Raw genomic sequence first — 18,025 nt, forward strand, 5'->3', positions numbered from 1 at the left:
AAGGCAGCATTCCCACCTGCTCGTATCCTTGTTCTGCTTATTTGCTGGCAAAACAAAAATAAAATTGATTTACAATCCAAGAGCTGACTTCAAAACTGTAAAGGCCTTTGTGATCAGCCCAACTCAGGAGGCACAGAAAGTTTTTGAGTAGTGGAGCTACAAGGGCAAAGAGAAAGATGCCTCAACTTATTTTAAAAAAGGGGCAATGTTCATCAGTCAATTGTTCTGTCAGTAAATTGAGGGGAAGATACTAGAACCTAGAGGATCACTTTGAAAGCAACTGTAGTAAAGTGGATAATGAGTTAAGGAAGGCTTCTGCCTAGCATAGTAAAAAAAAAATGCAAAGAGAAAAAAGCAAAAGATGGGAGGCAATACAAAAGAAGACTGATTGCATATGGGGGCGGTGAGTGAGAGGGAAAAGTAAATGATGGTTTAAATGTTTTGAGCTGAGTTGAAAGTGAAAACAACACCACCATTCTTATTCCTGAGTACATCAGGAGGTGTAATTAATTTTTGATAAAAGATGAATTCAGTGCTATGTTAAATTTGAAGTGTCAGTCAAATTTGTAAGCGAGGTTATTAAGCAAATAATTGGAGTTATAGCTTTGAAGCTCAGAAGGCAGTTACAGACTGGAGATTTGGATGAGAAATTTTGATGCCAGGATAGTGGATAAGATGAGGGCATTCGAAAAGAAACAACTAAAAACCAAGAGGCTGAGCCTCATCTCCATCTGTGGGGAGTGAATAGGGTGGACTAAAAAGAGAAGGAAAAAAAAAAAAGAACCCACAGGGAGGGCCAAAAGTCCTAGGGTAATGTGTTTTTCAGGCTAAGGAGATGAGCATTTCAAAAAGGAAAGATGATCAAACTTGGTAAGAAAATACAACTGATCTAGAAATTAGATCATGTGGTGACTTTGGAGACAGATGTTTTAAGTTGTAATGGGGCTTAAGTCAGATTACAATGTAAGGCATTAAATGAGAGTCTCTGCGAGGTGAAAAAATAAAGGCCCAAAGTACATACTCTTCTGACAAGTTGGCCAGAGGAAGGGAATGAGAAAGGATGGTCACTTGAGGGGTTCACAGAGTTCATAGAAAATATTTTCAAGATGAGGAACTCTGCACGTATTTGTACACAGAGGAGGAAAGGTGAGGGAGAAGGAAAATTGGAAATTTCAGGAGAAAGATGAGGTAAGCGTACAGCACCAGCTGTGATCTAAGGCAGCTGATCATGGGCTTTTAAGGTCCCAAAATATTAAACATGGAGATAGTAAGAAGAGCAGATAAACAAGCGCGTGCAACTGGAATGCTGGAATGGTGGAGAAGGAGCAAAGGCAAGGGGTGGTGGGCAAAAAAACTAAAAACGGCAACAAAAGCTCTGTGAAGTCTTTTTTTTCAACAAATATGTATTTTTTAAATTTTATTGAAGTATAGTTGATTTACAATGTGTTAATTTCTGCTGTACATCAATGTGACTCAGTTACAGGATAGTGAATACAGTTCCCTGTGCTCTACAGTAGGACACTGTTGTAGTCTTCAAGACAACAGCAAATGTGTTCCCAGGAAGCTGCAGCTCTGAGGACCTCTCTGGAGCTAAAGTAGACCATGGAGACACTAGATTGCATTGTGTGTGCTTCTGACATTCCTGGAGCAGGGAGCCTGAGGGCTCAGATCCGGCATTTCCCACTCCACCCCTTACCCTCCTATGTAATACCACTGGTTCCTTAGCCTGGAACTGACCTGTACACCAACTAAACATGTCCTGACACAAGGCTCATATCTAGCAGCAGGGAGCATGGCCATCAGGGACTTAGGGCATTGAGCTGCTGGACTCAAGATGCTTCTACTCCCTTTTTTTTCTCACAACTTCCCCCAGTACAACAAGGAGAGACATATCTTATTTCAGTGAAACAGAGAGAGGTTAGCGTACATAAAGGAAATGAAGATGAAGGACTGGTGGGTGAGTTAACTGAGGGAGGAGATGCATGAGAAGTAAGATGGCTTACCTAACATCGCTCCAGAAAGGCTCAAGAGCTGAGATACTCTGAAAGGAGAGAGGCAGCTGGAGGCCTGAAAAACGGAGCAGTTAGATCCCAGTTTTCCATCCTAAGCACAATCTGGCTCCACTCATCCCCTAGCTCCACAGGGAACTTATTGTCTCTGGAGAAATAACTCCAAAGAGGCTACAGCCTTGGGAACAGCATACCTGGAGAAGAGCATGGGTGAGGCATGGGACTAAAAAGTAAGAGAGTAAATAAAATTCTGCATAGCTAGCAGGGGGACCCCCAACTCTCTTTCCCAGGCCAGTTCCAGGACTCCCTCAGAGCACCTGGTAGTAACACTCCATCTATCACAAGCCCCGCCTATGCACACAAAGATTCCAGACAGTTTCCTAGTGACTCAGTCTTAAATATAAAGGAACACAGCCAAGAATCACCAGATAGATGAAGGGAACCTCTTCATGGAAGAGTACAAAAACCATCATTATTATTTTCAATTAAGAGAAAATATTGCATCTATGATATAAGAAGAAGGTAAGGATAAAAACAGGAACAATACAGAGCCAAAAAACAACTCTTGAAAATGAAAAATGTGGTGACAAATAAAAATTTTTAATTGGCAAACGTACTGGAAAATAAGAAAATCTCTTAGAAACTAGCACAAAGAAATAAAGCATTGGAAAATAGGAAAGAAAAGTTAAGGAAAATTTAGGAGATCAAACATCCGACTTATAGGAGCTCAAGAGAAAGAATGGAGAAAACAGAAAATGTCTCAGAATTGAAGGACACGAGTTTCTAGTTAAATAGGTCTAAGTAGCACAATAATGATCAAAGACCCAAAGTAAGGCACATCATTGTAGAACTTTAGAATCCCATAAGATCTTACAGTCTCTAGAAGGGAAAAACAAAAAAAACCAAAAAACCCCCCAAGAATCAACATAGCCTTGGACTACTCAAAAGAAATACTGAAAATTAGAGAACATTGGAGCCATGCCTTCAGTATTCTGAGGGAAAATTATATTCAACCTGGAATTATGTACCCCACCAAACTAATAATCATGTGTGACAGCAGAATAGACAATTCAGACATTAAATATCTTTTAAAAAGTGCTTTCCATGCACCTGAAACTATAAAAATAAATGCTCCACTAAAATAAGGAAGTAAACAAAAAAAGAGAAAACATGGATTGCATGAAACAGAGGATAGAAGGCAGGAAAAATACAAAGGGAATTTGTAGGACTGTAGCAAAAGGAAGCCTCAGGATGCAGCCAATTTAGAGCAAAGCATTCCAGACAGGAGCAGGAGAACAGAGGGCTTCAGGAGGGATGTCTCCAGGAAACAAACAAAACACACACAAAAGGAACAGGAAGGTATCTGATAAACTTTGTTGAGAGAGATTTTACAGGATTTTAGGAGTGAATAAGAGACTTAGCCAGAGACCTGAGGTAAAGGGTTTGAGTTTTCTGGACGACATGTAAAGGGCTTGGAAGTCATCACTTCCATCCTCGCAACAAGAAAAAAACTGAACAAACTGAAAATCAATGGCTCTTCTTAGATGCATCAAAGAAGTGAGGTCACAGGGCAAACTGCTGCCTTGAAAACTGGAAAGACAGACAGGCACTACAGAGGAGCACAGCGTACCAGGAGCAGAAGCCCACAGCTGGAGCCAATACCAGTAGGAAAACTTTAAACTGTAGTTGACACATTGCTGGAGATTCAGTGTGGACAAGCTTGAGAGTTAAAAACTCTGAGGGGCCCAACTTTAAGGGCCCCTCACTTCTGTCAATTTTACCTGCATGAGCCCTACCAGATTCTCACTCTAAAATGGAGAAAAATCCCCTCATGCTCCTGGCAGGAGAAGGGGAGAAGTAACCATTCTAAAATGCACCCATAGCTCTCTGTTCTCCTTGAAAAGGCCTGGCCTCAAGGGAAACTGTTGTATCAGATCCTAATCAACCTGTGGGGTTTTTTAAAATTATTTTATTTATTCATTTATTTTTTTATTGAAGTATAGTTGATTTACAATGTTTCATAATGTACATACATATGTATTATGTACATATGCTGTATATATTCTTTTTCAGATTCCTTTTTTTTTTTTTTTTTTTTGGCCACAAGTCTTGTGGGATCTTAGTTCCCCAACCAGGGATTGAATGCAGGCCACCACAATGAAAGCCCGGAATCCTAACCACTAGACCACCAGGAAACTCCCTAGATTCTTTTCCAATATAGGTTATTACAAGATATTGAACATAGCTCCCTGTGCTGTACAGTAGGTCCTTGTCATTTATCTATTTTATATATAGTAGTATGTATCTGTTAATCCTAAATTCCCAATTTATCCCTGCCCCCCTTCTACCTTTGGTAGCCATAAGTTTATTTTTTATGTCTGTGAGTCTATTTCTGTTTTGTAAATAAGTTCATTTGTATCAACCTATAGTTTTACCATAGACTACCAACCTGGAGGACAGGAAACACCCAAATCCTTCTAGATTTTGACATAGAGAAAGAGAAATACCCAACTCAGGTTCACTAATAGACTGAGACTCAAGCACAGGGCCACACAATGATTCCCTTCTCCCACACCTCACCACCACATCACTAGGGCTCCTGTATAATAATGGGGGATTACAGCTAACAGAACTGCAAGCCTCAGACCCTATTTAAGAAGAGGTCTCTAGGGAAACCCAAAGACAATAGAAGAGACAAAACCAAGGACACTAGAGAAAATTTTAGCCTCTGATACCACAGCTGCAATAAGTAGTAAACACAGCTTAACTCCTAGCCAAGTAAACATAAAACATCATAATAAAGACCTATTTACCTCAGTTCTTTTGACCTGATAGATTATGTCCAGCTTTCAACAAAAAAGTAAAAGACATCCTAAAGGGAAAAGAAGTGCAGGCTGAAGAGACAAAGCAAGCATCAGTACTAGACTCAAAGAAAAAAATAAGGAAATTGCTTCTCCAGGAAAAAAAAAGAATTGTATGATAAAAGAAATGTTATTATGGTACACTACTTGGACTACTTGGCTCAGCCGTGAATGAACTTTACATATTTATGTTTAATATAAATCTTATAGAGAATTATGATTATAACATACTGGGTAATTGTATGAATAATTCAGGTGAAAGTGATACATGCATATTATTTTAAAATGTGGAGGGGAAATGCCAAGAAAAAACACCTAAGATTTGAAAGGGGCAAAACCAGGGGATTGATGATTTTCTAATAAAACCTTTCAACATTATTTGACTTTTTTACTTGTACGCAAATTAAAGGACATACATGTCAATGAATTTTGGTCCAAAGTGAAGAAGGATTATATATTTTTGAGATGAGAGAGAAAGAGAGGTGGGTAGAGCTACAGAGAGATTCGGAGGCAGAGATGAAGGTATAGAAAAATAAATTTTGAGGTGAGAGGCTGATGGGGTGGGGATGGGAGGGGTCAAGGGAATGACACGAAACTAAAAACTAATGCTTTATATCTTCTAGTAGAATAGAACTGTAAGTCAACTGCTGAGAGTGAACAAGCTGGGTGAGTATGAAAAATAGGAAAAGAACTACTACGGTGAATTTCCTGAATAGTCAACAGAAGACGACTGAAACATCACTGAGCAGCAGGACTGAAGCTACACAGCATGCATTTCAAAAGTAACTATTTTTATAAACCACATTTATCTCAAACACCTGATGCAGTATTTCAGGTTGTCTATATGCTTGTGTTTAAAATATACAATTTTGTGACCTATTTCTCACTGAGATAACACAAGGGCTATATTCTTCCTATAGTACAAAACCAAGCTCACTGCTTCTTTGAATATGGCCAGTCTCTTTTGTTGACTGGGACTAAGGTCGGCAGTTCAGAGCTTTGGATGGCCCAGTTAGCATCCATCTGGCCCACTCTCACAGATTGCCACCCTGCCCCTGGCCACAGGCTGAAATTGGCTTTCTAAGTCATCAGGGGCATTGGTTGAAGCAGAAGGTGAATTAATTAGTTGAATGCATCACCAGCACAGAAAAATGACCCAAAATGCATCACTCTCTGAGACTGACTAATAAAATTTGGTTATAGGATCTGAGCTGTTGACCAAGTGACAGCAGAGCTGCCTACAAATCCTCATCCCAACGGTATTGATGTTGTACCTGCACTATTTTGTCCATCTCTCTCTAAACAGAAAGCCTGAAGGTCTTATTTTTTCAGCAGGGGCCTCCAATGTGGCCCAAGCATTTTGATCTTTATAGCTTGCCTTCTACAGTATGAATTCTGTGATTCTAGCTTGGCTCCTCTTCCGCTTGTTTACCATCTCTAACGCCTAGTCCTTGGCCCTCCATTCATCTTCCTCCTGACACCCTTCTTCTGAGAGCTCAGCTAATTCCTGGCTTCAATTGTGAGAGTGATTCACAGATTTGGGTCTCTCTACTGTGACTTCATCCCTGCCCTTTCACTTCACACCTCCAGGGCCTGCCCAGCATTTCAACTGGAAAATTTCAAGCCTCCATCTCAAAGCCAACATGCTTAAATTGGCGATGCACACAAGGAGAAAAATCGGATACAGTATAAACAAGAAAAATATTCAGCAGCATTTGTGATGAATGTCAACTGTGTCAAGAAAATTGTGAAAAGAAGAATAAGGGAAGAGTTTATACTAATATAATCAAAGCAATATATTGCTGGAATACGAATAGTGAAGAAGCAGTAAAACATATTAGAATGTACAAAATAGCTCTGGAGATATATATATACAGAGAGAGAGAGAGAGAGAGAGAGAGAGAGAAAGAGAGAGAGAGAGAGAGAGAGAGATCTGTATGTCTCTATATATCTATATATGTAGTAATATAACAAAAGCTGAAACTTAAGGAAAGAATGATTTTTTTAAAGCCTGAGGAAACTGGCCACTCATTTGGGGAAAAAATAAAGTTAGATTCCAAATTCATACCATATTAACAAAACTGTCCCAGTGGATTAAATAGCAAAATGAAAAAAATATATATTAAAATACTGAAAAATATTTAGGAGAAATATATAAAATTTTTATAATCTTGTGATGAAGAAAGCCTTTCCAAGCATGAAGCAAAACCCAGAAAACATAAAGGAAAAGGCCAACAAATTTAACTATATGAGTAAAGCCACTATTTAGAATTAGTGTCTTGTCAGAATCAATCTAGAAGAAAATAATCACAAAGAGTTAATAGCTATAATGTATAAAGAGTTCCTGTAAATATTTTTTTTTTAAAAAAGAGAATCCATTCAGTGTGAAAATCACCAACAGAAATGAACAGGCAAGTCACAAAGGAAAAAAATTAAAATGTCCAATAAACATAAGCAAACAAGAACTACTAAACTGAGAGCAAAAGAAAATTTTTAAGAGAGACCATCTTTTATCTAAAAATGGGGGGAAAATTAACATTTAGTGTTAGAGTACAGGAAAGTGTGCATTTATATACTACTGATGAGAATGTAAATCTTACAACTTCGGAGGAGGGTAATTTGTCATCATCTATAAAAAAAACCCACATACCATGGCATATGATCCAGAAATTCCACTTCAAGGACTCTATCTTATAGCAATAGTAGCAACAAATGCATAAAGATATACGTGCACACATGCCCAGTGTAGTGATGTTTGTAACATCAGGCAATAGGGAAATTCCCCATGTCCGTCAACAGGGGAAGTTACATAAATTGTGCTACAAATTTAGATTTTTTAAAACATCTCCTGGTTGAAGATATTTATGCTCTGAGGCATGGAATCAGGAGGGAATTTTCTTCCTTTTGTCTTTACTTTATAAATACTATCTCTCCATCCCTTACCCCAGAGGAGAAAGCAAAAGAAAAGGAAGAGAGAAAAAAGGAAACACGTCAGCTAAATAATCACATTAGGATTAACTGAGTTTTGTAGTGCCCGTGGGTGCAGTGGCCAACAAAACTGATGCTATGTGAATGGAAATGACGCCTGATCTCCCTGAGTCTTTTCTTCTCCCTAATTGTTTTCTTTTTCAACTTCATTTACCTCCCAGAAAAAAAGATGTGATATAATATAAAGGGGAATTCCAAACATGGAACATGTATTCTGATAAAGGCAACATCAAAAAAGAAGGAACAGTCTTGAGGAGTGCATGCTAATCACAGAGAAGGGGCAGTGAAGGAAGGAAGGAAGGAAGCAGAGGGAAGCCAGGTCTCAGCAATCATTCCCAGTGGGCATCTAGTCCCTCCTAGAGATGCCGGCTCCCAGGGCTTGGCGGCAACAAGAGTGGGAGTGGTTTCCGGTTCCTGGAAGCACACCCTCCACGATGTTTTGAAAAGCATCCCAACCATTGTGTGAGTGACTAATATCCTTTAATTTAAAAAAATCTCTTTTCTGTTTAAACCAGCCAGAGTGGGTTCTGTCATTTGCAGCTGACAGTGACCAATATACCTAATCATATGACTTTATCCCAGCCTGAGACGCCACCTTAATCAAAAAATAGAATCTTGGACTTGAAGGAAGTTTGGGGTCATATGACTTAAACTCCCACCAGTGTAGGAGTCTCCTCTAATCCTCTCAGTCTTCTGCCTAAACATTCTCTGTATCAGGGAAATTGCTACCTGGAAGACACGACAAATCAAACGTGATCCCTTCCATGGAATCTGCCTTTTTGCACCTTCTACCAGAGGGTCTTAGTTCTGTCCTCAGGAGCCACACAGCCTCTGGCTTAGAGCAGCAGCATTCTTTGTGCTTTGGAGGAAGCACATGTGTCTGTCTCTCTGATCTGTGCTCCTGTGACGTTTTATCTAGTGAACTTCTCAAGGGCTTGGTGCCCTCATGCCTTGCAAAGTGCTCAGTAAACACTGGTGGAATGAATAAACGAATGGATGTTTGTATCTCCCCTTAGGTGTTGTAGCAACTATAGTATGATTGAGCTTGTAATCATCCATTCCTAAAAAACTCCAAATTATGGTCACTGAAGTACCGGTACCCAGCCCTGCTCCCCATGGTGGGAGGAAGGGAGAGGTTACCAGCACCCTTGCAGGAAGCATGACCTGAGGATGGTGTTAGAGGAGATTAATGATAAGTGCTGAGAGGGCAATACTGTGGTACAGGCTACAAGGTATTTTGAGACCTGAGAGGCCTGAAAAGCAGAAATAGGAACGAAGTGGGAGATGTTACCAGCTCACACTATATGACGAGCTCACTGAAGCTCCATGGGAAGAGAGCTGAAGCAAGAGTTCAGGGGAGCTGACCTGGAGCTGTCTCACCAGATTGGGGGTGGGGAGCTTCTACCACCAAGATCCTCTGGGAACAATTAACCACTAGAATGCCAGAGGTGAGGTCAGTCTGGCCTGAACTAGAATTAAATGTACAGCAACCACACCAAAACCTGAAATTTATTTAATATTCCAAAGGGTTTATTCACTCATTCAACCAATATTTACTGATCACCTAAATGATAGGCAGTTATACGGCACCCAAAGATGTGTACCTTCTAATTCCATATTCCTATGAATATGGCGAAGGGACTTACACTCCAAAAGGGACTTTGCAGATGTGAGTAAGGATCTTGAGAGAGACAGATTATCTTGAATTATCTGCATGCTATGAATGGAATTGTGTCCCCAAAATTCATACGCTGAAGCTCTAACCCCTAACGCGATAGTATTTGGAGATGGAGCCTTTGGGAGGTAAACAGATTTAGATAAGATCTTGAGGGTGAGACCTTCATGATGGGATTAGTACACTAAAAGACACATTTCTGTTGTTTAAGCTACCCAGTCTAGGTATTTGGTTATGAGGCAGCCCAAGCTAATACACCAGGTGAGTCCAGTGTAATCGCAAGTGTCCTTATAAGGGAAATATGGAGGAAGAGAGCAGAAACAGAGACGATGTGAGGATGGAAGCAGGGGTTGTCCTGAAGCAGGGCCATAAGTCAAGGAATGTCAGCAGCCTTTAGAAGTGGAAAAAGCGACGAAACATATTTTTCCCTAGAACCTCCAGAGGGAATACAACTTTGCCAACATTTTACTATTAGAGCTGTAAGATAATTGATTTGTGTTGTTTTAAGCCACCAAATTTGGGGCAATTTGTTACAGCAGCTATGGGAAACAAAAACACCTACTACATGCCAAGCATTGTACTATGCATTTGGTATAGAGCAGCGAACAAAATAAACAAAATCCCTATTCTTGTGTGACGTACATTCTAGTGAAAGGAGATAGAAAATAAACAAAAAGCATATTAAGTAAATTGTTTAGTACATAGTATATTAGGAGGAGATACATGCTATAGGGAAATAAGTAGTTAGGAAAGAAAATGGCACTGCCAAGCTGGTGGGACTGGTTGCAGTTTTAAACAGGGTGGTCAGGCTGAGCTTCGTTGAGGAGGTAGCATTTCAACAGAGATTTGGAGGAGGTGAGAGTAAGCCATGAATATATCTGGACAAAGAATAAACGACACAGAGGGAACAGCCAGTGAAAAGGGCCTTGGTTCAGGGTGTGCCTGACCCACTCAGGATCAGCAAGGAGGCCATCAAGGCCACAGCAGAGCACGCTGGCTCTTTCTCTGAGTGTGATGGGAAGTTGCTGGAGGGTTTGAGCAGAGAAGCGACATGAACTCATGTAGCTTCTAAAGGATCGCTTTGCCTGCTCTTTTGGGAAAAGATGGGAGGTAAGGGGGCTGGGAATAGGGTGGTTGGTAGCAGTGGAAGGAGAAAGAGTCAGATTCTGGATCTTTTTGGAAAGTAGAGGCAAAACATTTCCTGACAGGTTAGATGTGGATTTGAGAAAGAGGAGTAAAGAGTGACTCCAAAGTTAAATTAGGCTAAATTGGGTTAAATCAGAAGCAAAACGTGGAACTGTTTGTTAAAATTCCAATTAACAAGTTCAAAGTAACTCCATAACCATGAAACATGTAAATAAAAGAAGACAGAATTTGGGGGCCATTAAAGAAACAAGTTAAAAGAGAGAAGAGTTTTGGCCTTAAGTTGCAAAGTGTTGGTGAGGGTTTAGGGAAAGAGATTCTCTTAGATGTTGCTTATATGAACTGGGTGCAGACTAAGCTGCAGTAACAATAACAAAAATATAAGGGTCAAAACAATATAGAAGTTTATTGCTCACTCACATGGCTGTCTAGGAGAAGACAACCCAGGGTTTGTGCTGGTTCTGCCACCCCGATTATGTGTTTCCCAGATTGCTCCTGTTATCATCATTTCTCAGCCATCAACAAGGGAATCAACAGGAGAATGTCCAGAGTAAATGTCTATAATGGAAGGACCCGGAGTTGCAAACACATCCTTTCCTGCACACCCCACTTGCCAGAACAAGTCATATAGCCATACCTAGCTGCAAGGGAAACTGGGAAATTAATCTGCAGCTGCAAAACTGGGTGCCCAGCTACAACTTGGGGATATCTATCACCCTGAGAGAAAGGGAAGAATGGGCATCAGAAGAGAGTCAGCAGACTCTGCTGCACCATCACCAGGAGTACAACTGGTGCAGCCTTTCTCAAGAGCAACAGGGCAATATGGATTGAAAACTTTAAAACGCTGAATCACAACTTCACTTCTAAAAATTAACCTGAAGAAATCATCATGATATTTTACCAAGTATTGAGGATATACATTTTAAGTTAAAATCTAAACAATACAATATTCTAGGGAATCAGAGAATTACAGTCTACCACTCATCCTTGTAAGTTTAGGCCTATTTACTTGTCTGTTCCCTGCCCTAAACTGTGTGAACTTTGAGGATCAGGATGGTTTCTTATTCATTTTTGATTCCATGGACTCAGCACTCAATATGTATTTGGAAAATAAATGAATAAAAGAAAGAATTGTGAGTGTGAACAAATATTTAGCTACAAGAATAGCTATTGCAAAAGAACTGAATGTAGCAAAAGAACTGAAATAACCTTAATATCCAACAAGAGAGGACTGGTACAGTAAATTATATGTACAATGGACTACTAATGTGGTTTTTCAAAATGGCACTGGGGTAGACTATGCAATGACCTATAAGGTTTACAACATTGTTAAGTGTTAAAAGATCAGGTTATGAAATTTTAGGTAAATTATAATCCAATTTATACTTTAAAATACAAACATATATATCCATACATAGTTGGAAAAATGTATACCAAAATTTTACCTCTAATTATTTTTTTAATTTCCTTATATGTTATAATACAAGGACACAATGACTGTGTGTTGCTTTTGTAAATAAAAACATATTTTAAAAAATATCTTGCTTCCAAATCGAGCCCTCCTGCTCATTTCTCTGTTTCTTTCAGTGGTGATGATATTCGCTACTCTCTCACCTCCAGGCTTAAAACTCTGCAGTCATCTTTCATTCCTCTTTTCCCTTGCCTCCTATATGCAATGATCAGATAGACTGGGTTGGTTCTTCTTCAAAATATCTCTTGCTTTTGTTCCTTCTGTCATTCCTTCCATACCTCTGCGCTCCCAGTTCAGGCATTTAGTCACTTCAATGGGCAGAAGTTGAGTTTCAAAGAATGAACATATCTCAAATCATAATTGTAATATGTGAAAGCAGGCACTCAAGAAGAGAAATGAAAAGGAAAACAGACAAGGAACACAACAGGAAAGCAGAGGTCAGGCAGGAGCCTCCTTAACCCTCATTGCCTCCTGTGGACAATGGTCTCTACATCCTCCCTGCAGCCCCCAGGACTTTAAAAGGTGTGCCATCAGACTACAGTTTCTCTGTCACAACCGTGTAAACTCCGCCCATTCGCTGAAGACTCCAGCACCTGGCTCATGGTCCTTCTCTCTACTACTACTTTTATCACCCTTACAATGATTACAATATTCATGCAGACTCTCTCGTCAACTCTCTGGCCTCTAAATCTATTGATCGTCTCATCTCAAAGGATTCTGGTCTCCAATCTACGTTCACCACAGACTCCCATGTCATAGCCTAGACTTTGTCATAACCAATAATTATATCACCTCTGAAATCTGTTTCAATCGTCCTACTCTCTGCCACCTGCCACCACCCATCTTATTCCCACTAGCACTTCTCTGGCGACAATTCTTTGACTCCACTAGGACTGATAATCCTTTGACCTGACCCTGCCCGTCACCTCACTTCCCTCTTTACAAAGCTTGGATTCCTTTGTCTACCATTATAATCACTCCCTTGCACTCTTTCTCAGTGTCCTACCCGTCTCCCTTCAAAGTACTAGCCTGGAAAAACCTCATTCCTTGTTAAATCCAACTCTCTACCTACTCCTTTTCTACCTCTGAACAGCTGGACAGGGTTGGAGGTCTCCCTTGTGTTCTTCACCACAAGCCACAAATGTGCCTGGAGTGCAGCCCAGTCACCCTGTACATTTCCGGGGTCCATTCTCTCTCACTCTCTAATTCATACGTTCTCCTCTTTCTTCAAACACCAACATCTCCTCCCCCATTCCTGCTCTCAATGCAGACCCTGCTTCTTGGTTCATTGAGAAGATACAAGCATTTGGAAAATAAATTCCACAATCTCTCATAACAAATCTACTAACCTAAAACTTATGTGCATCTGTGCTTATATATTCTGCCTTCCATCTTATAACAATGGAGAAACGCCCTGCCCCTATAAAGGGTCAACTCTCTTCCTGTTGCTGAATTCTCCACCCCATCCCCTCTTGATAATGAAGAACTCCATTCTTTTTTTTTTTTAAATATTTATTTATTTATTTATTTGTGTGGGGTCTTAGTTGTGGCAGGTGGGCTCCTTCGTTGTGGCATGTTAACTCTTAGTTGCGGCACGCATGTGGGATCTAGTTCCCGACCAGGGATCAAACCCAGGCCTCCTGCATTGGGAGTGTGGAGTCTTATCCACTGTGCCACCAGGAAAGTCCAAGAACTCCATTCTTGAAATTCCGTCTCTCCCTCCATCATCACTTTTCCCTCTTTACTGGAAGATCATTTCCTTCAGCGTGTGAACATACAAACTTGAGGGTGCTGTATGGGAGTGAAACTACATCCCCTTGCCTGCCCTCCAATGCCACTCTCTTGGCAGCAATTCTCCTTGAAAGAATGACCTACATTCACTGTCTCCAATCCTTTTCTTTCCATTCTCTTTCTATATTAAATTCAAAATATTTTAAATGTGATATTTGATTCATAGAAAAGAATATACAAATATATAGAATAGTAAGATGAAACACATACTAATCTAATGAATCCACAAACTTATCACCCAACTCAAGATTTGAAAGATGACCAATGACTCCAATGTGCATCATTACCTCTTGATTTTCTCCCTCTGGCAACCCTTATCTAATCCATCAGCAAACCCGTTGACTCTGACAAATCATCTCAAATCTGACTGGTGCTCACCACATCATCCTCATCCCAACTAACATTGTCTATGTCCTGGATTACTGCATTCACCTTTCTCTACTTCCTGTCTTGCTCCCTGATTCCTCAAGTAGCAGCCAGAGTGATCCTTTTACAATGTCAAGTTAATCATTTCCTGTTCAGTATCCCCCAGTGGCTTCCCATCATATTCAGAGAAATTCTGAATCCTTGATGTGACTTACAAGGCCCTATATGATCTAGACCCTACCACCTCTTAGACCTCACCTCCTGCTATTTTTCCCTCCTACCATATGGGCCTCCTAACTCTCCCTGATACAGATTAGGCACGCCCTTGACTCGGGTCATTTGCATTTGCTGATCCCTTTGCCCAGAATGTTCATCCTTAAATATCTGCACTGATCGTTTCCTCACTACACTTAAGTCTTTACTTGTCATCTCAAAAAAGGCCTTCCCTGACCACACAATCTCAAATAGCACCCCTCATCTCATCACTCCCTTGGTTTTGTTTTGTTTTTCATACCATGTTACACCTGACATTACATTATATATGTGTTCATTTCCTTGTACACTGTCTGTCTCATCTTGCTAGAATATAGGTTCCATGAGAGCAGGAACTTTGAATGGCTCGGTGCTGCGGTCCTGTCCCTCTCTGATTCCTGGCATATAGCATTTATGGAATGAATGACATGGGAAACCTGAACAAATCTTTGTGTCAGCATAGTCAAAGATCCCTTGTCCATATCTCTGAAAATCTCACATTTCTGCAAGTAGACAGATAGCCACTGCTTGTGAAATATCAATTTTTAAGGCAGTACACACAACATGAAGATAATTACCGCTGAGTGATGTAAAATTAGTAGGTAAAAGAAAGTCCTATTGGAACTAAGAGGACAGCACTTAATAAGCTAAAAACGCAGTTTTGTGAACAGATGATAGAACCACACACCTGGTTTAATTCTGAACCTGGGTTTATCTCTCTGGGACGTCACAGCCTTCTCATGAGAAGTGGGGGTAGTGACTGCAGAGGAATTTTAAGGCACCGAGGGGTCCACTGAACATCAATCTAGCTCAAGCCAGTGGTGCCGGCAGTGTTCATGCTGGAGCCAGGTGGGTGTGTAGGCTGTTAGTCTGCTGCGTGGCCCTGAATATCCACCTCCCTCAGCACTTTAGAGCAGCTTCGGGATGCACCATGTCTCCCTGAGGGGGTCTGCCCCAGACTCAGGTCAACCCACAGGTCTGGGAGGATCTGGGAGGGTAGGGCATTCTAAGCTCTTTTTTTCTTGAAAGTCCTGGAGTATAAAATCAGGAGGGGGAAAAAAAAAAAAACCTCCAATGGCTTCTTAAATTTATTTTCCAGAACCTCCTAAAAAATGATAAATTCCTCAAGAAACTTAATGTACTATTCCTCTTCCGAATGGACCGCTGGGGAGCAGAGCACTGCATTGAACAGACCCTCCCTGCTCCTCTGGCTACAGCAGTTACTAGGTCATGCTGTTCTTCGTCCTATTTTTTTTTTTTTAATTAGTACAAACCTTTTATTTTATTTTATTTATTTATTTTTTTAACATCTTTATTGGAGTAAATTGCTTTACAATGGTGTGTTAGTTTCTGCTTTATAACAAAGTGAATCAGCTATACATATGCATATATCCCCATATCTCCTCCTTCTTGCATCTCCCTCCCACCCTCCCTATCCCACCCCTCTAGATGGTCACAAAGCACCGGAGCTGATCTTCCTGTGCTATGCGGCTGCTTCCCACTAGCTATTTTACATTTGGTAGTGTATATATGTCCATGCCGCTCTCTCACTTTGTCACAGCTTACCCTTCCCCCTCCCCATGTCAAGTCCATTCTCTATGTCTGCATCTTTATTCCTGTCCTGCCCCTAGGTTCTTCAGAACCATTTTGTTTTGTTTTGTTTTAGATTTCATATATATGTGTTAGCATACCATACTTTTTTTCTCTTTCTGACTTACTTCACTCTAGAAATGCAAATCAAAACTACAATGAGGTATCATCTCACACTGGTCAGAATGGCCATCATCAGAAAATCTACAAACAACAAATGCTGGAGAAGGTGTGGAGAAAAGGGAACACTCTTGCACTGTTGGTGGGAATGTAAATTGATACAGCCACTATGGAGAACAGTATGGAGGTTCCTTAAAAAACTAAAACTAGAACTACCATATGACCCAGTAATCCCACTACTGGGCATATACCCTGAGAAAACCATAATTCAAAGAGTCATGTACCACAATGTTCATTGTAGCTCTATTTACAATAGCCAGGACATGGAAGCAGCCTAAGTGTTCTTGGTTCTATTGTCAGCTACAGCCTTTCCTCATATTGTCCAACGTGAGGAAGTGGAACCTCCTCCCTCAGCTGACCTACCGCTTCAGCTGCAAAACCCCGCCTCAGAAATCTTGGCCAATGGACCCCAGTAGGCTTCTCCTTCCTCTCCATCTACTGCTGGGAGGGCCAGGTTGGGGGCACCTTCTCATATTCATCCAGTGAGGGGGTCCCATACAGTGCTCCATGTGTCCTCTGAAGTTCAAAAATGAGGAAAAGCACAGGTAGCTAATCATCTGATTGAGGAAGCATAATATGCCCTTAACAGGACACTTAGAAAACTCAAGCAAGCGTGTGTTAACAAAACATGCACTTTGAGAGAGGAGAGAGGAAGGAAAAGTAAGGGGGACATGAACAACCAAGATGGGTTTGTTCAGGACACTCTTCTTGTTAGAAGCCAGTTCTTTATTACCACAGCCCTAATACAGGTACAAGTCGTGATCTTCCTCCAAAACTAGTTTATCCTCTGGCATACCCCCCATTATTAATGACCTCTATTCTCACCGCCACCCAAGCTCAAAACATCTTCGAAGTCCTAGAGAACTTTACTGATGGCACAAATTGAATTGATGAACAATGAAATGAAATCAAAAGATAAAAGAAAAGGTAGTGTTTTTAAATGGATCTAGGAATAAGGTTAGAAATATATACCAGCTAGATTTATACAGTGACTAGAAGGACCCAGAAGCATTCACTTATTTTCCCAAGAAAATGCAATCGATACATGATGGATGATGTTTTGAACGTGACAGCTCGTGCTCTTTCCTCTTTCCCACTACACCTGTCATTGTTTGTTTGGTCTTCATTCATTGATCACACATTATTTGAAAGCAGTGTGGGGTACAAAGATGTACATAACATGTTCAATTAATTTTATTGCCACAAACTTTACTGAGCGCTTAAAATGAGTTTTTCGCTCTGTGAAGAAGTGCTGACCTGTGGCAATGGCCCAGGCCAAGCCCTTATCCCAAGGGCCTGGGAGGGTAAGTGGGTCATAAATAAGGGAGAAGACAGACAGACAAACAACTACCAAACATGCTGCATGCACCAGCTTAGAGGCACAAATGAGAAGTTTGGGTGACATGATTCCAAAGGTTCTTTCCAGCGATGATTATATCATGACTCGCTATTGTCTGGCCACGTATTAGCATGCGATTTCCTGTGAAATATTTCATGCTACTATTAAATACTAGTTACCTCCTGTATTATTTAATTTTTCTTAAGTTCAAATGTTATATGTCAAACTAGATTTGAAGTTTCTTAAGACAAAGTCCGTTCTTACCTTTTTTTCACTTGCTTTACACCAGTGCCTATGGAGTAGGAACTCAACAGCTATGTGTCCATTGGTATTGAATGTCAATTATTTTCAAATAAACAG

Source organism: Grampus griseus, assembly GCF_964374135.1.
Source record: "Grampus griseus genome assembly, chromosome: 18".
Lineage (NCBI taxonomy): Eukaryota > Metazoa > Chordata > Mammalia > Artiodactyla > Delphinidae > Grampus > Grampus griseus.